The sequence below is a fragment of the Rhinolophus sinicus genome, linkage group LG04, assembly GCF_036562045.2.
Source record: "Rhinolophus sinicus isolate RSC01 linkage group LG04, ASM3656204v1, whole genome shotgun sequence".
Taxonomy (NCBI): domain Eukaryota; kingdom Metazoa; phylum Chordata; class Mammalia; order Chiroptera; family Rhinolophidae; genus Rhinolophus; species Rhinolophus sinicus.
The window spans coordinates 110,461,594-110,477,893 of record NC_133754.1 but is presented as its reverse complement, the minus strand read 5'-3'; the positions used below and the strand labels follow the sequence as shown (position 1 = coordinate 110,477,893).

At 50.0% G+C, this 16,300-nt stretch overlaps 1 protein-coding gene across 13 annotated transcripts in view; it reads right to left on the bottom strand.

Annotated features, from left to right (window-relative positions):
* Nucleotides 1-16,041, bottom strand: part of SEMA4D (semaphorin 4D) — a 109,332-nt gene extending 93,291 nt beyond the window's left edge. For 4 of the 13 annotated variants that reach the window (XM_074330209.1, XM_074330208.1, XM_074330210.1 and 1 more), the window contains exon 1: nt 15,859-16,041. The gene's annotated coding sequence lies outside the window, so the exon portion shown is untranslated. Of the gene's footprint in view, nt 1-12,807; nt 12,916-15,504; nt 15,523-15,858 lie in introns of those variants that run through there. The other 9 variants (XM_074330200.1, XM_074330203.1, XM_074330204.1 and 6 more) reach the window with 6 other exon arrangements.
* Between the last annotated feature and the right edge of the window lie 259 nt (nt 16,042-16,300).

The following is a 16,300-nucleotide window of genomic DNA, read 5'->3' as shown; positions in this document are numbered from 1 at the left end:
CCAAGGGGGTGAGAAACGAGACTCCTGTGAGCTGGGAGCAGGCACAATGCTCTCCTGCCAACAGCACAGCCACTTGGGTCAAAACCGGAAACGCATACAGCCTTGACTCCAACATTTGATTCCAACATTCTTTCCCATAAAAACACTCACTGAGGTACGCCAAGGAAAATGGTGAAGGATGTGTCAGACGGGGGAGACACCCTAACTCCCACCGTGGGCTCAGGGACCCGGGGCGCAAGCCCTCCAAGAGCCGTGCCAGGCACGCCAGGCACGAAGAAAGCAAGCTGCAAAACCCTCCAGGTGCGACCACACCTTGGGGAAAGCACCACCGACGTGAGTCCTGTCAGGTGCATGCCCACGTGTGTCAGAAGACCTGCTCGTATGCCAGCCTCAAGGCTTTGACTCTTTACTCTCTTTATTTTCTAAACAATAAAAATGCCATTAAAATAAAGGAAAAGTTAGTCAGCATATCTGGCTTCCTGTTCACACTAAAGATTCAGGGAGTATTTTTGCAGAAACACTACTAAAAGAAAAGGCCTCACCGGCAGAGATAAAAACTCACATTAAAAGATAGAAGGCCCTTTCCTGTTTCCCCTCTGAGTCAATGCAAAATTATTTTTTGCAAAGCAGCAAGTTTCCACTGTGCCCTCATTTCTGTAACTTCCCACGAATGCAGAAAGCAGCCGCGGTTTCCATTTTCCTGCTGATAAAGCCACACCGAAACATACCCTGGAGAAGGTGAATGCCTGCCAGCCCCAGCCTGCCCTGCTCAGCCAGGGCAGCCTCGCCCCCACCCCATGAGGGTCTACTGCCTTCTCATGTACTGCAGTAGGTTGCAAAGCACGTCCACACTGGGCCTGTGGGCTATGACCGTATTTGGAAAAGGGGTCTTTGCAGGTGTAATTAACTAAAGATCATTAAGTTAGTATGAGATCATCCTGGATCATCCAAATGGGCCCTAAATCCAATGATAAGTGTCCTATGACACACAGACTCATGTGGTGACAGAGCAGAGACTGCAGTGATGCAGCCACCAGCCGAGGGCTGCCGGCAGCCAGCACATGCTGGCTTCAGGGGTCGGAAGGGTCCTTCCCAGAGCCCTGACAGGCAGCGTCACCTGTCAAGCATCACTTGACAGGCCCTGCCCACACCTTGACTTTGGACTTCTGGCCTTCAGAGCTGGGACAGCATGAATTTATGTTGCTCTAAGCCCCCAGTTTGCAATGTCTTGTTACGGCAGCCCCAGGACACATGTGTGTGCACCGTGATTCTAAGAGGTGAGAGCACGTGTCTTGCCTGGCCAGTTTGCCAAGAAGGCAGGAAGGCGTCCCTGCTACACAGACCATGAAAACGGGCAGAACAGAACTAAAGCCATCATCCTTCCCACACCATTGTGGCCTCCACCCACCCTCCCACCCAGCACCTGTGTCCTGGGCTACCCCGCCTGCCCCAACGCCCTGCCCACTCCCCAGGAGCCACTGCTTCTGTTCCAGTGACTCCTGCTGTGTAACCACACGTGCAGCCTAAACCCCTCACCAGGCTCATGGTCTTGCAGGCCAGGAGTCCCAGTGGGCTACTGCAAGGACACGCGTCTCTGCTCCAAAGTCTGAGGTTCCGGCTGGGAGACCCAATGGCAAGGGCACAGATCATGTGAAGGCTGGTCCCACACACATAGGGCCGGAGCCCGGGACCACGCACTGTGGGGCTGATGCGGCCCTTCCAGGAGCTCGGGCTTCCTCACAGCACAGCAGCCACAGGGCCGTGGATCCTCACTTGGCATCTCAGGGCTCAAAGATCCAAGTAGTTTCCAGGCCACCCCGACCCACGGTGGGGGGCAAACACCGCATCCCAGTGACAGCAATGCTGATAGAATTGCAGCCAGGTTTTCTAAATTGCCACAGCCCTTTTCCGCACTAAGCTTCTGGATATTTCCTAATCGCTCTTAAGTTCCAATTCCGCATTCCTGACTTTGTGACCCCAAACCTGTCCTTGTTGGTTGGTGTCCACCCTCAACTTCCCCTCTCTGGTGGCAGGCATCCCCCATCGACGACTATACACCGTGGCCAGCTGGAAGCACCTCATCTGGTCCCCTCTCCCTCTGCCCATGACTGCTGGATCGCGATCCCCCACTGCACACAGTGCCTGGGACACTCCAGGTACGTCACATGGAGGGAACAGTGGCATATATAAGTGACGGGTTGATGCAGCAAAAGACAGAACAGCAGAGCAAAGCGGGCCCACCCACGTTGGAATGACCAGAGCGGTATCCACCCAGCCTCACTGGGCCCTGCTGTTGGGGAGATACAGAGGGTGATGAGGAGTGAGGTGCAGCTGAAAAGACCCCAAGGGGCCAGCAGCGGGGGTGGAAGAGGGGCGGGCCCAGGGTCCTTCCCAGAGGAAGCTCCTGGTGGAGGAATAGGCTTTGGAGCAGGTTGGAAACAGGGTGCCAGAGAAGAGATCAGAGACCTGAACTCCAGGAGCCCCGCTACAGGGACAGGTGAGCTATCTGCCCTGGGAAGTGAGCTGTGTCCTGAACGGAGAATAATGGGGAAAGAAGGTTAACAGACCACATTCATAATGGCCCAAACGGGAAACCAAGCCAAGAGCACAGTGCGCACAGAAATGGTGACACATGTGCACAACGGCACACTGGAAAGCGGCACCAACGTGGGAGCCCAGGCCAGCAACCCGGCCCCAAACCACTCACGAGTGACATCACAGGTGCATGCTGCAGAATCCACGGCACACAGAGTAAACCCCGCCAGGACACGCCTGTGGCGGTTATGTGGGAAGTGGTACCCCGAGGGGTGCAGTGCTAGATGGCCCAAGGGCTGCAGGCCGTGGGGTTCTGGGAGCCACACAACCATGTGGCTTGGTTTCTGGCCTGGGACATTATGAATGTGGCTCATTAACATTCTTCTCCCTTTATTCTCCATTCAGGACACAGAGTCCTTGAATGTCACAGCTCACTTCCCAGGGCAGATAGCTCACCTGTAGCTGGGCTCCTCTGGTTCAGGTGGCTCCATCTGTGAGCAAAGCCAGGCTATGTGCACGTCACCGTAAGGTGTACAGACATCTCACTGAGGAAGGAAGAAGATAAACAGTAAGATGAAAATGGAGGAACAGGGGCAGGCCAGGTGGTTTTGTTGGTGGTGCCCTTCCTTTGCATTTCAAGATGGGGAAGGAGGCAAGGAGAGGTGTCCCCACCAAGTTGGGTGGGCGAGTCGGTGGTGGGTGGCACGGCTGGGCAAATTACAGGTCCGCGCTGTATATACTGTTTGAGGAATGTGTTTAGCATCTGGTGTGTTAAGTCAATTTCCCTTCACATTAGTTTATTTCACACTATTATTTTTAGAGACTGGCTACCTGACTATACCTCTTCATCTCTGACCGTCTGTTAGTGGCTTACAGCTTGAATCTGGGTGTCCTATTTATAAAAACCAGGAAACATCCTTCCCATAAATGCTTCTTTACATCCATGATTCCTTAGGATAAAACTCTAGATGTTGAACCCCAAATGGCCAATGGTGCATGCAACTTTAAAATCTGTCAAGTGCCCCGACCACTGGCTACCCCTCAGTGTGCCTGTTATGTGATGCGTACGGAGAGTACGCCTCTCTGCGAGCTTCGAGCCACAGCTCCTGCGGCACATCCTGCATCCCCATTTCCTAGCTGAGTGACCCAGGAATACGTTTCTTATTCTCTCTGTTCTCAACGTCCTCACCTGCAAAAGCAAGGGAAGGACGGTCCGAATCTGACAGGACTGTGGTCAGGATTCCACGAGACAGGCATCTGGCATGTTATGTACAGCGAGGTCACTGTGACTATCACCATAACATTCTTTCCCATGACAGCCTCCCTGTTTCCACCCAACCCATCGATACAAGGCACCAGTCACCCTTAAACACGGGTCTGGTCACATCAGTTACCTCTCAAATGCTTGGACAATGAGGCTGAGGGAAAGAAGCCAGACAAAGGCGAGAAACTATTATTCCACTTATGTGACATTCTGGAAAAGTCTGTAAGGACAGAAAACAGATCTGGGGTTGCTGAGGAAGTGGGGGAAAGGTTCTGACTCTGGAAGGGAACACGGGTACTTGTGGCCTTATGGAAATTTTCCATATTTTGGTTTGATGGTGTTACATGACTATCAAAACTCACAGAACAGAACATTGAAAAGGGTGAATTTTGCTGTATACAAATTATACCTCGGTAAATCTTACTTAAAATACAAATAATCCTGCAGAGACGGAAGTCTGCGCTGTGTGGTACGGTGCTCCAGGCTCTGTCACCGGGCCCAGCTGCTTTCCCTCCCATCCCTTGCTCACTCCAGGGTCGAGACCTAACTAAATACCCGTCACACCCATAGGCCCACGCACGTGTGGGGTTCCACACTCCCACCAGGGCTACACTGCCTGTGGTTCTCCGGACAGAATCCATGTTCAGACTGCGGCCCCACATCCTCCTCTTCTCTCAGATCTGCCTCCTCCCCTTCTGGAAGGTCTGCCTGGACCACCAGGACGTATTTTCCCTCCTGCCTCCACCTCAATAGTTCTTGACTCTGGCTGCACGTTAGAATTCCCTGAGCTGCTTGTCAAAACCACTGACGCACGGCCTCCGTCCCGTCCCAGGAGGTTCTCATGTAACTGGGTGGGTGTGGGGAGACCCTGGGACTTTGTTTTGCCGTCTTTAAAGAACCCCAGGCTCAGAAATGAAAGAGGGAACATCACTCAGATCCTACAGACATTAAAAAGATAATAAAGAAATATTACGAACAACTTTATACCAACAAGTTTGACAACTTGGATGAAATGTACAGAGCTTTGAAACACACAAATCACGAGGACTGACTCAAGAAGAAACAGAACGTCTTAACAGCCCCATGTCAAGAAACTGAATTCATAATTAAAAGCCTCTCCATAAAGAAAACCCCAGATGGCTTCACTAGTAAATTCTATCAAAGATTTGAGGAAGAAACAATACAAGCCCTACACAAATGCTTAAAAAAAAAAAAATCAAGAGGGAACACTTCCCAAATCACTGGGGGGCCCACATTACCCTGATACTGAAACCAGACAGAGATACCACAAAAAAAGAACATAATACCTCTCATGAATATATTTATAAATATCCTTAACAAAATTGTAGCAAATTGAATCTACCAGTGTATAAAAACAATAATACATCATGACCAACTGTGGTTTGTGCCAGGAATGCAAGGTTGTTTAACATTAAAAAATTAATCAACATAATTCATCACATTTATGAAAAAAAGAAAAACCATATGATCATCTCAATAGATACAGGAAAAGCATATGACAAGATTCAACATCCATTTGTAATAAAAACTTATAGCAAACTAGAACACTTCCTCAACCTTGTAAAAGGGCATCTACACTAAATCTGCACCTAATGTCATATTTAATGAAAAAACATTAAATTTTTTCTTCCTAAGATCAGGAGCAGGTAAGAACGTAGATTTTCACCACTTCAGTTAAGCAGTGTACTGAAAGTCCTGGACAATGGAATAAATGAAGAAAAAAATATATAAAAAGCATTGGATCTGAAAAGAAAGAAGTAAAATGGTCCCTATTCAATAACAGAAAATCTTAAGGACTACCAAAAAAGCTACTCAAACAAATAAGTGAATTTAGAAAGGTCACATAAAGAAACAATATTTTAAAAATCAATTATATTTCTACACACTAGCAATAAACAATAGGAAAATAAAAATATTTTAAATTCATTTAAAATATTCAAAAACATGAAATACGTATAAATGCATTTGATAAAATGTGTAAGCCCTGTGCACTGCGCACTGCGAATCACTGTTAAGAGAAATGAAGGAAGATGAACAGACGGAGAGCTAGTCCATGCTCATGGGCTGAGAGGCTCAATACTGTTAAGATGCCAATTTTCTCCAAATTGATCTAAGGAATTAATGCAGTGACAGTCAAAACTTAAGCAGGTTTTTTCGTAGAATCTGACAAGCTGATTTTAAATTTATATGGTAATGCAAAGGGCCTAGAATAGACAAAACAATCGCAAACGAAGCAGAGCTGGAAGATTCACACTACCTGACTTCAAGAATCATTAGAAAGCAAGAGTCAGGAAGATGGTGTGTTTTGGGGGCTGATGGGGAATAAGCCATAACGAACCAGAAACAAAGCCATACAGACATGCTCAATTACTTTTCAAACATGATGCCAAGAGAATTCAATGGGAAAGGATAGTTTCTTTAATAAATGGTGCTGGAAAAACTGGGCATCCTTATGTAAAACACGAACCTTAATCCTTAGCCCTTTCCAGTTAAAAATGAACTTGAAATGGGTAATAGATCTAAACACAATAGCTAAAACCAAACGTCTTCAGAAGAAAACGTAGGAGAAAATCTTTATGACTATGGGTTAGGCAAGATTTCTTAAATAGAACACGAAAAGGACAAACTACTGAAAACAACTGATAAAACTGGATTTAATCAAAACTAAAAACCCTTTGAAAGATGTCATTAATAAAATAAAAAAGCATGCCAGAGACTAAGAGAAAATATTTGCCATAAAAATACCTGACATTGCGACAACATGGATGGATCTCGAGATTATAATGGTAAGTGAAATAAGTCAGACAGATAAATTAGAGAACCATACGATTTCATTGATATGTGGTATATAAAACTGAAAACAACAAAAGAACAAGACAAATAAATGAAGAAACAAAAACTCATAGACACAGACAATAGTTTAGTGGTTATCAGAGGGTAAGACACAGACAATAATTTAGTGGTTACTTCTAGTAAAGGGGGTCGAATATATGGTGATGGAAAGAGAACTGACTCTGGGTGGTGAACACACAATGTGATATATAGATGATGTAATACAAAATTGTACACCTGAAATCTACGTAACTTTACTAACAATTGTCACCCCAATACAGTTTAATTTAAAAAAAAACACCTGACAAAGGATTTGAATCCAAACTAGGTAAACAACTCTTATAACTCAAATATAAGGAAAGCCCAATCAAAAGCTGGCAGAAGAGTTGAACAGATACTTAAAAGTACACAAATAGCTAATAAACAAACAGGAAAAGATACTCAAATCAACAACACAACACTACAGCATACCCAGTAGAATGGCTAAAATAAAAGAGACGAGCAGGTGTTGGCAAGAGCATGAATGACTGCATTCACACGTTAGCAGTGGGGATGGAAGATGATACACCCACTTCGGAAAACAGAGCGCAGTTTCTTATAAGTAAGATATACACTTCCCACACACCCCTACAATTTCACACGTCGGGAGTTACCCAAGAGAAAAGAAAACACATGTCCATGTGAAGATTTGCTCACAAATGCACAAATCATTTTTATACCGTTTTTATTGTGATAAAATACACGTAAGATAAAATTTACCATTTTAAAGTGTACAATCCAGTGACACTGGGCACATTCACAGTGTTGTACAACCATCACCGCTACCTATTTCCAGAACACGTTCATCATCTCAAAAGGAAGCCCCTTGCACTGTAAGCAGTTACTCTCCATTCTCCTCTTCCCAAACCCTGGCAACCACTAATCTGCTATCTGTCTCTATGAATTTGCCTATTCTGGACACTTCATATAAATTAAATCATAAAACATGTGCCCTTTTATGTCTATTTTCACTTTGCATGTTTTCAAGGGTTATCCACATTGTATCATGTGTCAGTGCCCCCCGCCCCCCGCCTTCCTTTATGGCCAAGTCATATATCACTGTCTGGATGGGCCACATTTGGTAATCCACTCACCCAATGATGGACATGTGCGTTGTTCCCATCTTTTGGCTGTTGTTAATAGTACCGCATGAACAGTCGTGTATAACTGTTTGAATACGTTTTCAGTTCTTCTGTGTATATGCCCAGGAGAGGAATTGTTGAGGCATATGGTGATTCCATGTTTAACTTTTTAAGGAATCGCTGAACTGTTCCAAAGTTGCTGCAGCATTTTACATTCCCACCAGCAATGTATAAGGGTTCCAATTTCTCCATGTGCTCACCAACACTTGTTATTTTCCTTTTTTTTTTTGATAAAAGCCATTCTGGTAAGTGGGAAGTGGTCTCGCACTGTGGTTCTGATTTGCATGGCCCTAGTGACTAATGATGCTGAACATCTTTTCATGTGCTTATTCGTCATTTGTATATCTTCTTTGGAGACATATTTGCTCATGTTTTACTGGCTGTTTGTCTTTTTGTGCTGAGTTGTAGCTCATAGCACGTATATTCACAACAGCCAATCTACACAGGAAGCAATCCAAACATCCACCAACAGGTGAGAGAATCAATAAGCCATGGCACACCCACACAGTGAAACAGGACTCAGCACTAAAAAGACATGAAGCACTGATATACTCAGCAACATGTAAGAATCTCAGAAACATCATGTGAATGAAAGAAGCTAGACACAAAGAGTCTGTAACACAGGCTTTCATTTCGAAACTCCTGAAGAAACAAATCTTATCTCTAAGAATCTAATCGTAGCAGATCAGTGATTGCCTGGGCAGGGGGTTGAGTGCAAAGGGGCAAAAGGGCATTTGGGGAGGGCTCACAAGCCAAACAGTCTGTCTCTAAGGCTCAGCTCTGCTGCACCACGCCCAAGTGGCCAGGACGACGAATGAATGGGTGAGTGGGCATGCACAGCGGACCGCAGGCTGGAGTTTATCAACCCCTGGCCTGTGTCACAATTGTGATGGCAGGTGCATAGCTGTATACATTTGCCAAGACTCACTGAACAGTGCACTTAAAGAGTGCCTTTTACTGTATGTAAACTATACCTTTACTGTATGTAAAACTGGTAAAGGAAACACTGTTTCTACAGGCCGAGCACTGGAGTCTAATGTACCCCCAGACTGAGGGCCAGGCCCTGCCTCTGCCTTCCCGTCCACCCTAAGAGCGCACCCAGACGGGCAGCCCCGGCTTAGCCCAAGTAGCTCTTAACCCTCTAGTACATTCCAGTCCCCTGGATGGCCTGTGAAAACAGAGCTTCTGATTCAGGGGGCCTGGCGTGGGGCTGAGAACCTGTACTTCCAATGAGTTCCAGAGACTCGCTGCTGCTGGCATGGGGACCAGGCCTTGGGAAGTGCTATCTCATTCTCCTAGCGTCAGTGGATGTGGCATTAAGTCGGTGTGTAGATAAAACACTGGCCCTCGCTAGTGGCTGGAGGCTGACTACAGGAAAAGCCAGGCTAATGTCAGGAGGGAACCCTCATGGCCCAGCTGGCAACGGGACAAGCATGAGGTCAAGGCCTCACTTTCAGCCTTGGTTTTCCAACCCCACCCCCCAGCGGGCCTGGCCCCGTTCTCCTTTCTTCTGTCCTACACAGCTGTGCTCTCCCATGGGAGGGCATCCACCCCTACCCAGGGGCCTGGCACAGTCAGCTCTCCAGGCCTCCTGTAGCCCCTGAGTGTCCACCACCGTGCTCAGGACTCGGCCATCCCAAGTTTCCACAACGATTCTCTGCTGCCCTGGCTTCCTCCCCGCCTTCAGACTCCAGGGACAAGCAGAGGTGCGCTGCACACTATAGGCCAAGGGCAGCTTACAGGGGACAGCTGGCCTGATGCAGAAACCCCTCCCTTCTATCTGCGCAGTCCATCCTCGGACTGGAGGGCCCGTCACGAGCCCCCCTCCTGGCCTCCTCCCCCGCTGCTCTATCCTTCCCTTCAGAACAGAGACCTGAACCAGAAGCTTTCTCTCAACCGTTTGCCCATCGGCGCCTACCCTCTCTTGTAAACTCTTGGCCCCCAGGGCACTTGTCAGGTCCCCAGTGACCTCCATGTTGTAAGGTCAATTCTCCAAGGTTAGTTCTCAGGCCTCGCCTCACCAGACTCCGGGCCGAGAAGTAACTTCCTCTGCATGCTCCTCCTGCGTGGTCCTCTGGTGCCCATAGCTGTCCCCTGCCTCTCTGGTCACTCTTTCCTGGTCTGTCAGCCTTTCTTCTCCTCTCCTCCATCTACCTGCCTCCATTGCATCTCTGGCCTCACAGCTTAAAAACACCACCTCTGTGCCGCCATCACCCAGCCCAGTCTCTCCCCCCAACTCTCGTTTCTTTTTCTGAAAAGAAACTAAGGTGCACCACCTCTGCCTGGACAGCGAGGGAGCTCACAGGAACTGTCTGGAGAGCCGGCGGTCCTCCCGAATTCCCCATCTCAGGACTATGCCAACCCCATCCCTCTGGCTGTCTGACCAGGAATCTCAGGCTCACCTGAACTCCTCTATTGCCAACCGTACTGTTAGCTCCATTATCACGACACACCCGGAATTGGCCAGAGCCCACCGCCTGCACAGGGTGGCTCCTGCCCCTCCTAGTGGCCACTCTACCCTCAGGCCTTGCTCAGCTGTGCCTGGACGTCCCCCTGGGTCACTCTGCACTCACCACACCACTGGCTCAAGGAGGCCCACTGGCCACCTGATTTCACATCCCAAACACACCCCCAACTGCCTCCCTTGAGTGCCTGGACCCTATGCTTTTTTTCTTTGGAGCACTGCGGCCCCATAGGTGACACAATCTCATCCATTTCTTCTCTGTAGCCTTCCGTCTCCCTCGACTTGACCGTAAGCTCCAAGTGAGGAGGCCTTTTGTCTCTGGGTTTCTTGCCGTAATCAGCATTCAATAAATACACTTACGGGGGAAGCAATGAGACTCCACGAAGCAGACAAATTTGCGAGTTGAAAGGTCCTTAAAGGTCCAACTCCTTCACCTCAAGAAAGATGAGCAACGGGACATCACCTACAAAGTTTACAGACCTGCTGAGTTCCCTGAACGCCTAGGCGGCACAGCTCTTCTTGGGCAGGACCCCGGGGCCCTTGAAGGACAGGGGAGCAGGGAACGTGCCAGATGTGAAGGGAAAAGGGGACGAGTCCTTATGCCCGTTCTGACGGCAGACAGCCCTGGGCCGCGCTGACACACCCCAGGCTCAGGGCCTAGCCCGGCTGTGCCCTTCCCAGGCCACGGAAAACACTGGTCAACAACAACGACGATAAACACACCAAGCGCACGGTGAGAACAAAGGGGCCCAGCTTCAGGCTCTCATTTTGGGCAGGCCCCCAGGAACACAACGTCCTTCCAAACAAAATCAAAATACACATACAACAGAGCCAAACAACACCCAAATACTAGATCAAAGCAAAAAATATTCAACTCAAGTTTCTTGCAAAAGGGAAGAAAAACAGAAAAACAAAACAAACAAACAAAACCAAAACCCAAACAAACTAGAATTCCAGGCAACTTGTACTTTTTACTTTGTGGACTTACCATTTTTGTGCTTTTTCTGTTAGTGTAGATTAAGGTTCCTTAACATACCTCTACTAAATGAAAGGAAAAAAGAGACAAAACAACCTCTGAAAATGAGTGTAACACCCCACAATGGCAGACTTTCCAATCTGCAGTGGAAACCCACCCACGAAGGTTCTGGACCATCTTTGCTTTCATTTCTGGGCCAAGCACTGTGAAGGGGAATGTGCTTCTCCACTTGAACTAGGGCTGTGGTGGGTCTGAGCTGAGGGCGTCCCACCCCATGGCCCAGACCCCGGACAGCACAGCCTGCCTTTTCCCAGCTCCCCCATAGCTGGGTGACAGGCACGTTGCTGTCCAGTTGTCAGGGTTTGGATCTTGTGTTCCCTGCTGCCAAGGGCAGGGTATCAATGTCTGTTCCTGGCCCCCAGAGTCATATGCTGATGGCCAGTGACACCTGATTCACTGAGTGCCTCATTTAAGCCACACTGTCTCTTATGAAGGTGTGTAGGAAAACAAATCAAATGATGCCATTTAAAGCAAATTTAGATACAGAATTTTAGAAACTTAAAATAGGATATTATATTACCTAATGCAGACCCTTCGTTAAAAATTAATTTTAAAATTACAAAAGTAATTCCACTGTAAAAAACACACAAAAAACAAACAGAAGTATACAGAAGTGGAATAAGTGTACCGTGTTTCCCCGAAAATAAGCCCTAGCATGATTTCTCAGGATGACATCCCTGAACATAAGCCCTAATACATCTTTTGGAGCAAAACTTAATGTAAGACCCGGTCTTATTTTCAGGGAAACACAGTAGGTTCCCCTCCCTCTTCCCCTCCTCCCCTCCCCCAACACACACACAGTCACACTTTCTCCCCATCACACACACAGTCACACTTTCTCCCCATCACACACATGCACACCCTTCCCTCCCACCCCATCCCGAACTGGGGACACTTGCTCAGAGCTGTGCTCCTAGAGTCTAGAGCACTGCCCGCCCCACTGCGCCACAGCAGGCACGCTATAATTATCTATTCCATAAACAGTGTGTGTCCTTCCAGATTGTTTTCTAATCCTAATTACCTGCATACACATAAATGGGATCATTTCTTACAGGCTACACTGAGTGATGTTTTTACTTAATATATTGGCACTTGTTTTAAAGTCAACCTCTGTACTCTTTCATGAAGTAAAGGATCCTATGGCTTGTTTTGGGGCATGGGAATGGTGTTCTTAGATTATTATTAACTTTTTATTATGGAGAATTTAAAAAATACACAGAAGTGGACAGAACAGCATAACAAACCCTCAGGTACCCTCACCCAGACCCAGCAACTGTCCACCCACGGACGATCTACCCCTCCCCACACACACCTCCTCCCATGCTAATCTGAAACAGATCCCAAACACAGTATCATTTCCTCTGCAAATACTCCAGCACCTACTGCTAAAAGGTAAGGATCTTTTTAATATAACCACACCGTTACTAAGAAATACTATCAGTCTTTAAAATCTTTCACTCAACAAGTGTCCAACCTTCTCATAAATACTGTAATTTTTGAAAGGAGTGACTCTTCGGTCGATGGTTGGTCTGACTGCCTTGCGTCCAAAGCCTGCAATCCAGGGGTGCTGCTACGAAGTGACCTGGCGGGGATAAAGTCTGTTTTTATGGACAGCATCTGAGATTTTTAGGCCAAATAGCAGAGCCTGTCCCATGGGACGGAGGCTCATACAGGCATATAGAGAGGCGGCTATGGGGGGAATGGCATCTGGACCGCTGGTGTGCCAGGAGCAGCAGCAGGGAGCCAGCCCAGGTGTGCACGCAGGAGGGTCAGGCAAACTGGAAAGTGAGCCACTCCAAGGAACTGGGAACAGCCAGTTTGCCAGTCCCAAGGAGGACCTTAACTGGCGTGCTGAAATCACCACCCCATCTCCAGGCAAGGCCCGGCAGCAGGCAAACTAGACAGCGGTGCAGAGGAGCCAGTCCGACCTGCCCACTCTCATAGATGCCCTGAGACACGCCCGGATACACGCCCCGAGTCACTCCCGAGACACGCCCTGAGACATCGCCAGATGTGTGCAGTTGCACCTGCCAAGCCCAGGGCAACCTGAGACAGAGGGAGAGAGGATCTCCCATCATGCCTCTGTCACTTTTGTGACCACTGACCACTTTCCTTCTCACCTTCTATTCTCCCTTGTGGAATGGTGAAAGGTGAAGAGAGAAATAGCTGTCCTTAGTGGAGAACTGCAAGGACTGAACCCTTTCTCCCAGGGACCACCCTTGACAGTCAGTGGACAAATTCACTTGGACATTTCTATACAGCCAGCCTCACCCCACTGCCACCTTGCATGCTTGGATGGTTAACAGGTCACAGTTGTCACTCTGGGAAGAACGTGAGGGTGGGGACTGGGGGGTGTGGTATTGCCAGCCACCTCACCTTCCTAGGAGTTCTTTTAACCAAGCAAATTCTTAGCATAAAGGGTTAAGGAGCTATAAATTATCATGTAACTAGGAAGCAATTCACTTGTAGAGCTGCAGGGGCCTAACCCAGGGACACTGAGGACACCCAAGAGACATGGGTCCCAGCTGCCAACCCACGAGCTCTGGCCCCAGCCTCACCACACAAGACACCAAGACACTGGGTCAGGTGGAGGCTCTGCAGCCACCTCCCCGCCCGCCCATCTCTACCCCACTACCAGCAATGGGACACAGCGGGAGGGGCGGGAGGCCTGGGCCTGTCCACGCTGGATGTAAGAGAGGCGCACGCCCTCCAGAAGCACAGAGACGACCACTGATCTTTGCAATGCATTGTTGATTTTGCTGTGTGTTGGCATTGGTGGATGGTCCTCCCCGTCACTCAGAGCCGGCCATTAGTGTGTACTCCCAAGCATGGCCTAGACTCCCCTGCCTGGTGTGGAGAAGGCGCTTGAGATGAAATCGGCCTCAGGCTACCCACACGGTGGGGGTCACATGTGGATGAAGTCATTAAGGTCATCTCTCCTCCCCCAGACACATTGGGCAACTGTGTGGCACACATGGCCTTGCACCCGCCACACCTCAGCCTAAAAGGGTACACCATCTTCCAGGACTCCAAGCATGGCTACCAGAGTACCCCAGTCACCAGGGGAGAGGTCTCTGCAAGGCTATTTTCCAACAGACGTGTATGCTGGTCAGGAGGGTGGGCAGAGGAATTAATGGCACCATTTCAGAGGGGGCAGACAGACAGACAGAAGGTAAAGCCCATCACCCGAGCCAGTCCCCCTCTCAGCCCCCCCGCCCCCCCCACCCAGCTCGAGGTCCTGTAATGGAGAGACCGGAAGGGGAAGGACCCAGCAGAGCTGCCTGTCAGTGCCAGCCTTTAGTTTTCATTTCTGGATTTGATTTACCTGCTGGGTGTACTACAGACACTGTTATCAGTCTGAGGGTTTGCTCTCCCGAGGGACTGACAGTCCTTGCCCATAGAAACGCCTGGTGTGTCCCCTCATTCCTGAAGTTTTTCTCCCTGGTAGCACACGGTGACTGGGGTACTCAGAGGCCGGGTTTATTATTCTTCACTCTAGCAGACAATGTGCACAGACACCAACGATTCAAGTGACAATTGGGGTATTACCTCTACCAGAATCTTGGCCCCACTGCTGCCTCAGTAGGCCTATTTCTGGGACACAGTAAACATTCCCAGATAACGGCACCCAGACAGCTAGCAGGCATCCCCAGGCCTGGGGCGGATATGAGGTGACAGGCCACGGATGTCACTTCACTCCCTGGAAACTTCCACTCGGTGACACCTAATGAATTTAAATAGACTCAAGAACAGGAGGGCTGGCTGCTTGGCCACAGGCCCCAGGTCCAGCATGGCCTGCGGGGCCTGGCGACCCAGAGCCTGGGATATACTCCATGTAAAGGGAGATTTTCAAAACAAAAGCAGAACCACTTCGTGTGGCACACGCTCCAGAAAGCAGGGCCCAGCCTTCAACTACAGGCCTCATTTTCAGTGAACTACTCACCTACAAACTCCCATCCACCCCCAGCACCCGATACTAAACCAAATGAACGAACAGGACGACCACTCTCCTTTCCAAGTTTGTACTGGCAAAACCCCAGCGGACTCAGCCCCCTGCAGCTCACCAGGCGGCTGCAACAGGTGCAGCCTAGCTATGGCTGGTAATTCTCCTTGGCTGTTCCAGAATCACGCAGCCAAAACCCTAAAGGGAACCGAGGCCTGCAGCACTCACCGCCACGGCCGACCTGCCCCACCTGTCTGAGTGCACGGTTCCAGGTCCAATGCACCAGGGCAGCGGCCTCCACGACAGAAATAGAAGCGGGGCCCCGCCAGACCGGCGTGGGGCCGGACTGGCTGGAGCCGGGCGGGGCCGCGCGGCCAGGAGCGCTGCGGGCCCCGGCCGAGCGCGCCACCTCTGCGCCCGGCCTGGGTCTGCAACGCGCCCCGCGCCCCGGAGCCGCGCGGAACCACCTGCTCGCCCCGGCCGGGAGAGAGTCAGGCAGGGGAGGAGTCTTGGGGGGTCGGAGGAGGGTCTCGCCTCCCTGCGCACCTGCCCAGCCGGCGCACACCCTCCGCCCGCCCTTACCTGGCGCGGCGTGTCCTGGCGGTGCCCGGCCGGCGAGCGCGGGCGCAGGAATGGCGGCGGCGGACCCGGAGGCGGAGGCCCAGCGCGCAGGGGCGGTGTGGAGGGGCGGCGCGGGGATGCTGCGGCGCGCGAGGGCGCGGGACCGACGCGGGAGGGAGCGCGCGGGGCGGCGCGCAGGCCCCTCCTCCGCTCCCCGCCTCCCCTTCCCGCCTCCCCCTCTCTCCTCCTCTTTTCCCCTCCCTCCTCCTCCTCTCTGCCAGTCCGGCTCACCTCCCTCCTCCTCTCTCCCCCACCCTTTTCCCCTCCCCTTTCTTCACCTTCCTGCACTCCACACTTCCCTCTTTCTCTCTTGCCCACCTTCTCTTCCTCCCCTTTCTTCACCTTCCTCCACTTCACGGACCCCCCCTCAACCCCAGAGGCTGTCCCCCTGCCCTGAGCCTCT